Source organism: Symphalangus syndactylus, chromosome 1 (genome assembly GCF_028878055.3).
Source record: "Symphalangus syndactylus isolate Jambi chromosome 1, NHGRI_mSymSyn1-v2.1_pri, whole genome shotgun sequence".
Classification (NCBI taxonomy): domain Eukaryota; kingdom Metazoa; phylum Chordata; class Mammalia; order Primates; family Hylobatidae; genus Symphalangus; species Symphalangus syndactylus.
The window spans coordinates 17,972,642-17,985,601 of NC_072423.2; the positions used below are offsets into that span (position 1 = coordinate 17,972,642).

The 12,960-nt window shown below is 35.0% G+C and overlaps 1 protein-coding gene across 4 annotated transcripts in view; it reads right to left on the bottom strand.

Moving 5' to 3' along the window:
* CCDC102B (coiled-coil domain containing 102B) overlaps nucleotides 1–12,960 on the bottom strand; it is a 340,875-nt gene that overhangs the window by 248,287 nt on the left and 79,628 nt on the right. The gene's annotated exons all lie outside the window — the stretch shown is intronic.

Sequence of the window (12,960 nt, forward strand, 5' to 3'; positions counted from 1 at the left end):
GTGCATGCCACCACATCCAGCTAATTTTTGTATTTTTAGTAGAGATGGGGTTTCCCCATGTTGGCCAGGCTGGTCTCAAACCCCTGATCCCAGGTGATCTGCCCACCTCACAAAGTGCTGAGATTACAGGCATGACCCACCGAACCCAGCCTCTTATGTGTTTGTCAACATAGAAAAGAAACTGTTTCTTTCAAAGTTTCCATGAAGGCTCTATATTGTTTTATACCTCAAGGATGAGGATGTAGAACTAGAAATACCATTTGACCCAGCAATCTCATTACTGCATATATACCCAAAGGATTACAAATCATTCTACTATAAAGACACATGCACATGTATGTTTACTGCAGCACTATTCACAATAGCAAAGACTTGGAACCAAACCAAATGCCCATCAATGATAGACTAGATAAAGAAAATATGGCACATATACACCATGGAATACTATGAAGCCATAAAAAAGGTTGAGTTCATGTCCTTTAGAGTGACAAGGATGAAGGTGGAAACCATCATTCTCAGCAAACTAACACAGGAACAGAAAACCAAACACCGCATGTTCTCACTCATGAGTGGGAGTTGAGCAATGAGAAAACATGGACAGAGGGAGGGGAACATCACACACTGGGGCCTGTTGGGTGGTGGGGAGCAAGGGGAGGGATAGCATTAGGAGAAATACCTAATGTAGATGATGTGTTGATGGGTGCAGCAAACCACCATGGCACGTGTATACCTATGTAACAAACCTGCATGTTCTGCACATGTATCCCAGAACTTAAAAGTATAATAAAAAGAAAAGAAAAGAAAAGAAAATTTTTCAAAACAGTCTCTCTAAAAATCATGATCCTAGAGAACCCAACCTGTCTGGAAAAAAAGCACTAAGTTTACAATTACCCAAGAGTCACCAGCATTCAAGAATCATTCAAAAGCGACGGAGAATAAGATATGCTAATAATAGAGATATTATTTCCTGGATTAAGGCAGATAGGGAGAAGATGTTTCCCGAATATTTTTCTAATGATATTGTAAACTAATACATTGGTTTATTGTTGTATTTCCATTTTAATCAGATATAAATCATATGTGCAATATCTGCTATGTCTGAACAGGGCTTACCACCTGCTGAGTGTGTATATGCAAATGATTGTCCATTATATGAAGTTTTTCAGTGAGATTTACAAATTACTTGTTTGGTTAAAAAAAAGATTAGCTAAAGACTAAAATCTATCTGAAAATTGAATTTGTGTAAGACAGCTGCTTACTACCTCTTTCCAAATTTTTTGGTGTTATTAGATTTTGTTTGTTGTAGGTTTTAAAACAGTATCTGTTGTACATATGCACTCTATTTAAAGATTAACACTTTCAAATCTATCTCTAAATATAAATTTGACTAAAAAATCTATAAAAATTAAATTACACAGAATGAAAAACAAGAAGTGGTAAAATAATGTTAAGATTTTTAAAGTATACTTATTTTCATTTGTCTTCTATTGTTATCCAATTTTGAGTTCTAAAAACATTTCAGTAACTCATGTGAAACAAAAGCAAAGCAAGAGACAAACAAATGAGAAAATGCAGGTAAAACAATGTATTTTAATGACCATTTTACTATAAATATTCACACATGTATATAATGATATCTACTCATTCCTCAAGGTTGTTAAAGCAGAATAAGAATAAACATTTCTTAGTTTTTGAATCTTTAATTTATTCATTTGACAAATATTTATCAAATTTCTAGTATCTTCGAGCCGTGAAATTCTAGGCGTTGAAGATGAATCAATAAATGTAAACGTCCACTCTCATGGAGCTTACCTTTGATTATATGTAAAATCTGACTCATGGAAATGAGTATGTATTTATTTTAAAAATTATGTAGCTATTTAAATTAAAAGTTTTCAAAAATTCATTTGTTACAAGTTATTTAGATGTTAACATTTTTAATAGAACAAAAACTGAGTTAAATGATTAAAAACAAATTGCTCTGAACATTATAATTTTCAATAGGCTTTTATGTACATCAAAAACTGGAAAAAATAGAAATCCATAATCTATAACACAAACTATAACACAAACTTAAACTGTGTCTTTAGAGGGTCTCTAATATTCCTGAATTATCTCTCAAATACAAATATTTATATGGTCAATTTTTCTTCCTTTATGGAAAATGAGGGAATTCTAGGCTGAGAGTAAACTTTACTTTCTAAAATTTCTCAAAATATTTGAGACAGCAAAGCCAGCTGCTTTCACCCACCCATGGCAACATGTTCAAAGCACAATATTGTAGAAGCTCAATTACGTTTATGAATGCTCCAAATTACTGCAGGCTGGATTTAGTCTTTGAATGATATGCTTTTATTAATGTAATTGAAGAGGATATTGAGAAAACAAAATTATTAGTGAACACGAAACTTCCCAAGTTTCATAATTATGTTTTTTCTTGAAACACATGATTAATCTATTTTGAAATCACAAGGCTACTTACTTCTGAATGGAAATAGCATAAATTTCAGAACATATACTTCTTATGACATAAATTTTTAAAAATAAAACCATGTAAAATTCATTTTGTATCTAAATAAACAATATTTGTTAGTATATTGTACTATAAAGGCATTAAACCTATCATTTTCTATTGCCAAAGAGCTTCATAATCTTCAGAAAAACTGAAATAAAAATGTGTAGTAAGCCGGGCGCTGTGGCTCACGCCTGTAATCCTGGCACTTTGGGAGGCTGAGGTGGGCGGATCAAGAGGTCAGGAGATCGAGACCATCCTGGCTAATACGCTGAAACCCCGTCTCTACTAAAAATACAAAAAAAATTAGCCTGGCGCGGTGGCGGGCGCCTGTAGTCCCAGCTGAGGCAGGAGAAGGGAGTGAACCCGGGAGGCGGAGCTTGCAGTGAGCCGAGATAGCACCACTGCAGTCCGGCCTGAGCGAAAGAGTGAGACTCTGTCTCAAAAAAAAAAAAAAAAAAATTTGGTAAAAGCAATGAAATAACAATGGAATGATTCAAAAACCAAATGTTATTTTATTATGCAACAAAGAGAAATGTTAATACATGCAAGTATATCACCAAAAATTTTAGGAACAGCAGCTAGTAATATATTGACAAAATGCTGACTTCTTTGTCCTGGCCACTGTAATTTGGTTTATAGAATCATTATATTTATATGAACTCTTCTAAGATAAAAATAATATCCATCACATGTTTTGTTCTAATTATTTCCTTCTTAATATAATATAAAACAAGTAATCCAATTTTATATATGTTACTTGAAAAACAAAATAGAATGGTTGTGCAATATGTAAGCTACTTCTTATAATAGTGAGATCCAAAATGTTGATTTCACTGGGAAAGTTACATCTATAATATGAAACTTATAGATGAGTTTGTAATCTTGAGAAGGAAAAGACGTGGAATCTTAAAAAAAAAAAAGTTAGCTTTTGATTTGAAGATTAGTTGCTTAAATCCTAGTGAAACGTTCATCCCTGCTCATACTTTCTCCATGTTAGCCAAAATAAATTAGTAATTTATTCAGACATAGAGGCCCCCAATTCTGCAATCATCTTTTTTTCTAAGTGTGTATATTTCTGGTTTTCATCCTTTGACATAGGAGAAGGTAGCAATAAAGAAAAAAACAATTTAACTAGAAAGTAGAATCCTTAACACAACTGCTGATTGATCTGGGATCCGTTTTCATTTGTTTCCTTTCATTTTGGCATAGTTGTTTGTCTTAGTAAAGACAAGTAAAGGAATTGGATTAAAAATGTCAAAATAACAGGAAGTGAATACTCAGTGTTTATGTTTCTCAAAAGATCTGTCTTTCCAGTCCCTAAATCAGAAAATGGACGCCATGTGCAAGGAAAGCTGCAAAGAGTGGAAGACGAGATTAAACTCTTATATTTCTCAAAGCTTGCTTGGTTTTTATTTTGCCTCCCAATCATGTAAATATTTTCTTCAACTCTTTCCCAAGTAATTCCTGTAACGTCGTATCTTGAATCTTCCTCAAAAACTCTATTTTTTCCTTGTTTTTCTTAAATATCTCATGATTTCCCAGATCTATACATTGCATTTAATTTATAAAAGAAGAGAAAAAGTACTAAGAATTGTGTGGATTCCTAAATTGAATTTTATCATTTTTATCATTGCCTGATTTTCACACCTATTAAATTTTCTTAAATTAGTAAATTTTCTTAAATTATAGAAAGCAGATGGTCGGGCACGGTGGCTCATGCTTGTAATCCCAGCACTTTGGGAGGCCGAGGCGGGCGGATCACGAGGTCAGGAGATCGAGACCACGGCGAAACCCCGTCTCTACTAAAAAATACAAAAAATTAGCCAGGCATGGTGGCGGGCGCCTGTAGTCCCAGCTACTGGGAGAGGCTGAGGCAGGAGAATGGCGTGAACCCGGGAGGCGGAGCTTGCAGTGAGCCGAGATCGCGCCACTGCACTCCAGCCTGGGCGACAGAGCGAGACTCCGTCTCAAAAAAAAAAAAAAAAAAAAAAAAAAAAAAAAAAAAAAAAGAAAGCAGATAATATATTGGTTCCAGTTGTTTCTAGAGGCCACTGTCTTTTACATACTTCTCAGTATCAAAATAACGTAAGTATGTAAATATGATAACATGAGAGCTAGAGTAGAACCCAGAGAACACTGGTTCAGAAAACGTGAGGTAAATTCTCTTCCTTGATAAGGTCGTTCAAACTCATATGTGTTCCCCCTTTCAACAAGGAGATAAATACAATGCCTGAAATGTATTCTATGGTTGCTATGAAGATATTTTTGAACCGTTTATATTCTGGAGTATTAAACCTGTGCTGTCTTAAATGGTAGTCACCTATCAGATATAGTTAGTGAACACCTGAAATGAGGGTTGCCTAAATTGTGACGTTCGGTGAGTATTAATTAAACACAGCATGAAACGTAAAAATGTAAACTATCTCATTAATAACTTCACACTAATTACATTTTGATGTGATATTTCTGAAAAATTGGATTAAATCAAAAATATTATTAAAATTAATTTCACATGTTCATTTTTTAACTTTTTAAACGTAGCTACTTTAAATTGCAATTGTTGCTTGAATTCTATTTCTTTTTCTTTTTTTTTTTTTTTTTTGAGACAGAGTCTCGCTCTTTCACCCAGGCTGGAGTGCAGTGGCGCGATCTTGGCTCACTGCAGGCTCTATCCCCTGGGGTTCATGATTCTCCTGCCTCAGCCTCCCGCATAACTGGGACTACAGGCGCCCGCCATCTTGCCCGGCTAATTTTTTGTATTTTTAGTAGAGACGCTGTTTCACCGTGTTAGCCAGGATGGTCTCGATCTCCTGACCTCGTGATCCGCCCGCCTCGGCCTCCCAAAGTGCTGGGATTACAGGCGTGAGCCACCGCACCCGGCCTTGAATTCTATTTCTATTGGAAAAAATAGCTGTAGAGCATCCAAAAGACTTTAAGAACTTTTCTTTTTCCACAGATAATTTTACAGAAATAGAAAACTGCGTTCTGATATTTTTCAAACATGTTCAGAACGTTTTGGCAATATTGCTGTCTCTAACACCTAGAGGTTTCCTAAATAGAGGAAATTAAGATAATTACTAATAATATTACTTGCAAATATATGCTTGAAAAACCTATTCTACTGATAATAAAAATGCACACCCAAGTAGCTATGCCTGCTTTCAAAGGTAAGTGAATGTGACATTCTCATTCTCTTCCACATGGCCACATAATACAGAAAAGGTGATGTTGCAACAGTCATACAAAAATAAAACGAATATCATTTTAAAAATTGGACATGTTTGCTGAACATTCTTATCTAAGCTTTGAGAAATCCCATTAAAATATATTTAAAGCTGTTTAGACAACATGGAAAAAAATAATTATTAATTTTAAAGATGTATGTCATTGTTAAAATAGCAGCTGTGAATAAAAACCTAAAAATAGTATTAATTCATGTCTTCTTAACATTATCAATACATATAATTTTATTTTTACCCAAAATTTTGGCAAAATGATAAACATAAAAAAATTATGGGCTTGTAATCTGCTGTATTTGAAGACTTCCTTGTCTTGCTTTGATCCCTGGCTGAAGATCCTTCTTTAATACAGTCTGTAGGACTGATCAAAATGTTACATAAGCAGAGAGAAAAGTAAATGAGATCACTGACAACACTGTAGAGTCTTGGCATGGGAATGGGTATTAACATTTATCTAATGAAACCAATTATGTTAATAGATTAGGAGAAGTTAAATACGTTTTCAGGGACAAGAAAAATTTTAATGTCCAAAGTATTTCGCATATAGTGTCGTTAACAATATCCTCACCTCTCAGTTCCTATTAATTCCAATAATATGACCTCACCCACCCGCTGGCTGGTTATGCACCTAGATCCCATTACCACACTAGCGTTTCTTTCCATATCAATGATAAGCACCTCTCTGATTACCCTTTACTATTGCCCCCATAGCTCTCTTCTTTGACCCAGCTATGGCCTCCTGTCAATGGATCGTATTGCTTTTTCTCTCTTCCTCACCGGCTTCACATCCACTCTCTCCTCCGTATTCTGTGCTCCAGTTTATACAAATTGCTCTGAGCAAGCTTGGCATTCTCTCGACTCTACTTGCTTAGGAACTCTAATGTCAGTGAATTACAGCTGTCTTCCTGCTCCATGTCTGCACCTACACTCTTGATCAGGCTTCGAGAAAACACACCCATTGCTAACTGGTTTCACTTTAATTTCTTGACTCTGAACCTCATATGGGCCTTTAATGTAGCCAAGCCAACTCTACCAGAGGGAAATTAATATTTTTTCCTGATTAATTCACAAATATTCTACTGAATAATCCCATACATTCTCTATCTTCAAAATTTTCATATCTTCTTCAGCTCTGCCTTATCTGTTGAGATTGCAGGGGTTTTTCTATTTCACTTAGAAAAGATATGTAATTATAAGACAACTGCCATCCACTGGTTCTATCATATCTATGTGTCTAATGGATACCCATATGTTATTCTGCCTGGTTTTATAGGGAATCACTCCATGTACTTAATACCAAACTTCCCATTTGTATGCTCTATCTAATTTCCTCTAATCCACTTGAGGGCAAGGCCTCCTCAAATATACTCCTCTCCTGTTTAACTAGTTTGTACCTCTTTCTAGATTAGACTATTCCCATTAGCAAATGCACATGCTATAATACCCTCAACATAAAAAAAAAAAAAAAAATTTTGATCCCCACCCAGCAGCCATTCCGTGTCTTTGGCATTTTTTAAAATAAAAATTATTTTAAAGACATTTTCATTTATCTCATTTTCTCTTGAAGTCACAGTATCATTTTCAACTCTAGTTCACCACAAAAACAGGAAATCAGTGACTTCTATATTGCAAATCTAATGGTCAATTCCAGGCCCGAAATTCCTGCTTTACTTGACCAATCAGAAGCCCTGTATGTGATTGTCCATTTCATCATTCACTTTCTTGGCTTCTGAGAGCATCCTCTCTCATGGTTCTCCTCCTACTCCCTGGTAGCTGCCCCACATTCTGTCTCAGCTTCACACGTCTGACTGGAAGCGCTCCAACAGTGAGACTTCAGGCTGGGGCAATTGCTCTGGGCGAAGGCAGCCAAGCCTTTGCCTTCAAATTCATTAATTTTCTGAAATTTCCTAACATCTATATCTCTGGCCTGAGATGTTCCTTTATCTCTGGGCTCCTGTGTCCAGCTGCCCACTTAACATCACTAAGGATATCTAATCAGCATCTCAGATTTCACATGTTCAAAAACAAACACTTGAACTTCCCTCACATCTACACCTGTTCCTCCACAGTGTTCTGTGTGTCAATAAATGCACATTTCACTCTTCTAGGTTTACAGACCAAACTTAGGGATTATCCTTGATTCCTTTACCTTTTCACACTGCACATCATTGTTGGAAACTCCATCAGTTCCGGCAGGAAAATATGAAATACAGCCTATGCAGAATTTCAAAAACTCCATCTCTAATATCTCCTTCAAACCACCCTGTCTCTTGCCTGGAATATTGTATGGTATCTGGCCTCCCCACTTCTACCTTTTCCCTACTCCGGTATATTCTCCACAGCACAGCCGAGTGGATGCTTTGAACACTCAACTTATGTTACAATATTTCTAGGATCCCAACATTCAAATGGCTTCCCATCAAACTCAGAATAAAGTGGTTGTAGTTTATGATGTTCTCATGATCTAAACATAAATCATCTCTGAACTTTTCATCAGGACCCATGATTTCCCGACCTGAGGCTCCTAAAGTTGGGGTATGAAGAGGCATTTTAAAAGTAAAATAATATTAGGTTGGTGACCATGTAATTGTGAATTTTCCCATTGAAAGTAATGGCAAAAAAAGCAATTACTTTTGCACCACCCTAATATCTTGAAGCTTAAGCTGGATTTACGCCTCCCAAAGTTGCCTCTGCCTGTGCCTCCTTGCCTTGCTCATTCCCAGCAGCTGCCGGCCATCTGGCCATTCCTTGAAGGGACAAACATTCTTCTGACTTAAGACTTTAGCACATGTGATTTCCTTTGCCTATACCTCTCTTCTGCCAAGATTCCTCGTGGTTAGGTATCTTACATCCTTCACCCTAACAGAAGGGACAGAGCCTGGTCATTTCAAGAGCGCGTGCATATTCTATTCCCTTTTAGCCTGAATTTTCTTTTTTTCTTCAAAGTACTTATCATGACTTAATATATATTTATATAGTATGTATGGATTCTACTGCTTTACCAGCTAGACTATATGCTTAATGTAAAGAAAAGGGTTTTACTTTTATTCACATCTCCATTTCCATTGCTAGAACAGTGTCTGAGACATGGTAGACATTTATTACTAAATGGATAAATCTAAAACAGAGTGACTTAGAACTATTCCTTTTCTTCCAAAAGGCAAGCATTACAAGTTCCACTAAGTAAGTCAGTCTTCTCTAAAGAAGGTGGCTTTTGCATATTAAATGCTTATAGGCTTTTAAAATTAATAAAGAAATAGTTTTAAATGAGGTTAACCGCAATCACACCACTTTAATTGCTATCAGCAACTTTATTCTTCCAAGTACTTAAATAATACACAAATACACCTATGATGATTATCTGTATCTACAAAAGATGAAGATTTACATTTATTTGGCCAGAAATACTTTTGAAACAGCGTGGAAAGTGGATAGGATATTTGGGAGAACAAAGTCGTGTATCCCTTTCAGAGATAAGAGAATCAAGGGGTATCAAAAGAATCAGCAGATGGGAGGTGGAGTTTGTCTTCTGCACTATTTCTACTTCTGATATCGTTTTGGATAAAGATCTATGCTTCTTGAATGTGTCATTTATATTAATTCAGAAAAACATCCTGCTCAGTAATATGGAAGAAACTTATAGCCACAGAGTAAACAATGACAGCCAACCATAGACAATGAATGGACCATGTGAGGTCCAGGAGCAGAGCTTTGCATTCGGCACTTATGCTTAGGCCTCGGCCTTCTGTGAGAAGCCTGTATCTGAGATAGTCCTCCTAGTTCTAATCCATGAATACTGGAATTTCTCCCATTAATCTACATTATCAGGTCAAATTTATTTAGTCCCATACCAAAAACATAAAAGCCAGCATGTAAATTCATATAGCATTAACACCTTTAGAGGCCATTTGTAGCACGACATAATTGCGACATCCATGTTTTTAATCCATGCAATCATAAATTCTAAAACTTAAGCTTCATTATTACAAAAAGAATGAAGAAGCCTGGGCAGTATCAAAAATAGGATGGCAGGGACTCTAAGTAGTTGCTTTGACCCAACTCATTCCTACCATTGACAATACCTGTAAAGTGATTTCAAAACAGAGATAGAACAAAGCTCACCTGAACTCTCAGACAATCCCTGGGATTATTCTATCTCCAAATTAGGAACCGGTTATAAACAGAACCTTCTAGAATTATATGAAACACCAATGGATTATGGCACTTCCACATCCTTCTCTTTTTTCCTGTGCTACCAAATGTTATAATCCCACTGAGCACCTTATAATTTTCTTGCTTTATTGTGAAATGCATTTTCTTCTCATCCAGAGAAGAAACCCTTCTTCAAAACCCTTTATGCCAAAAGAAGATAGAAAATTCATGAATATAGGCTGACTAATAAGACTATTTGATCTTTTGCAGAGGTCATAAATGTAATCTTTCACCTAATGCCTTCACAATCCTAAATTCACTAAGGGAGGAAAGGAAAGATTGTATGAAACACTCTCAAAACTATTTCCAAATAAAAATGAGTCTAAAGTTGCTACAGGTTTTTCTTCATGGAACTATTGCCTTTTTACCTGTGTTATATTTCCAAACGTTTACTGCAGCTTAGAAACATATGCTCCCAAGTCAGTGACTAAAAATCCCACTTTTATTTTTGGAAGCTTTAATTCTACAAATCTGAAACAGACACTATGATAAGATACATTTATAAATTCTTCAGTGAGCATATGTTTTTTTCCTCAATATTAAGGACACCTTTTTCTTTAGCTACCAAGAAAATCCTTCTATCAAAATTTTAACATCAAATATTTTAATATATTTATGACACACAACAGCAATTCTTTTAGGAAATATCATTAAATATAAATCAACTCAGATAATATTTAAGTATATAATAATGTTAACAATCGTTTGCAAAGCTATGACTACAATTAAATGGCCTTGAGCACAACCTCCAATACAATATCTAGTTTTCCGTTTTACAATCAAGATCTCAAGCTCACACTCAATCTCCATTGAGCACCTACAATTAGTTAGGGCACTGAGGATGGAGTACTAGTTATACAAAATGCCTTCTATAGAATATATTCTTAGAATGCAACCTAGACCTGTACAAAAATAAAATCTCAAGGTCAGTGACCAAATCTTTGCATTTCAACTATCCTCATCTGTTTTCATGTATGGCAAAAAGATACTCCTTCAGTAAAGCCTACTTAATGATAGTATGCTTCTAAGCTAGTAGGCAGTATGTTTATAAAATGATAGCATAGTTACCATCATGTATACATTGAAAAAAATACTCATTGTTATGAAATAAGCTATAATTTTTATTTCATTGAAAAAAAAGAAGAAAATGAATGTTATCCCAGATACTAGTTCTACTTTGAGAAGAAGTAATGTCTTTAAGGTTTGGATATATGAAGAAAAACATGTTAATAAATAAGTTCTATTCTCTTTTACTGTGAATATACTGTATTTTACACTATCTATTACAATGTGAATTTTATATATGCTTTTCACCCATTGAAATGAAACTTATACAATGCCTTTATTTGATAATAACTTGGTCATTCCATAGTTTTAAGAGTATTTGCTCGCTGAGTGTTCATTGATACCACGTAGCAAAAAGAAACAGAGGAAAGTCAGTGTATCCCCAGTGTTATTCCTGGCCACCTCACACATCTCATTTGTGAATAGGTAATATTCAAGGCAAATCAGTGATGACATTTTCTCTGAGAATGCAAAAGATACCTTCTCTAAGTAGATTTAAGAAAATGTCAGAGAGAGAAAAGCTTAAGTGTTGAATCTGAGAGCCACTAATTTAAATGTAAAAATTACCCCTTATTTGCAGTGTCAGTCTCTTCCCTCAATTCCCAAAGGAAAAGGGTGGCCCAACTGATAGAATGGTGATTCGTCTGGATTTATAGAATATTGGAATGGATCTTTGGACTGTTGTCTCACGATCTCCTCCCTGCACCCTAAAATCCCAATGTCCACTTCAAACCATTCTGCTTGACTTCTGCCAGATTCACATTCTCTAATACCAGCACAACATAGTGGAAACAGCTCTGGAGCCAGAAAGACATTATTTGAAATTCTGGTTCCCTCACTTTCTTTATCTGTGGCTTTAAGCAAATCATTGAACATTTCTGAACATCAGGTTTCTTCAAGTGCAAAATGAAAATAATGTGTAAAATAATGTTCATTTTCTTGCAGAGCTATCAAAATTGTGGATATGTATGTAAATCATCTTGCATGCAGAAAATGCTATTTTGTGTTGGCAAAATGATGATGATGATGATGATGGTAAAGATGATGAAAAGAGGCATAGATACTCCACCTCTTTTCAGAAACTTGCAATTGTCCCTTTTGCATGATATGTAAAGGCCAAATTTTTCTGTGTGCAATGTTAAGATGCTCTATCAATTTTTCCTGCTCTATGTGTTGAGTACAACGTCTGATACTCACAAAGGTATATTTTTTTTCTGCTCTAATCAGATAAATTACTCACCATTCTTTTATGCTATATGCTAATTCGTGTTCAAAACCCTTTTTGCCAATTACTTCTTCAAAGTAGAGTATTCCTCTTGCTTTCAGCACCTATCCAAGTTCTACTAGTTTTTCAAGACTCAGTTCAAGAAGTTGAACTTTTCTTTAAAGCCTCTGGCATCTCTTTAGGACTGACATACCTACTAAAAAGGGAATTTCTGAATATTTTGGCATTATGGCAGAATTCAATGGTCTTGTAATATCAGCATAAGAGATACGATGACCTGAGATCATTTCTTGTATTTTAAAAATTACAGCTGTTGTTTTGTGGCTCTAATAATTAGATAAAGCACTCATAAATTATTTTGAAGCCAAGCCTATAGTGAGGCCTAGAAACAATGTCCCAGTGATCAAGCAATTATTGAATCCAATGATAACATATGAAGGATGCAAAAGAGAGACAATGAAATGATCTATGATTTCATAAGAACATACGATATTTTGGAAAATAAAACAATTCACATAAAGCATTTTTCTGAATATATTCAAATAGGTCACACAAACCTACACAGATATTGTATCACTAACTTATAAATATTTCTTTCTAATTTATTGCTTTCATTAAAATATGAAATAGAATTCAAGAATATTTACCGGATATATAAAAATATTTATTGACAATAACATATTTTACTAACAAGAGAATATTTA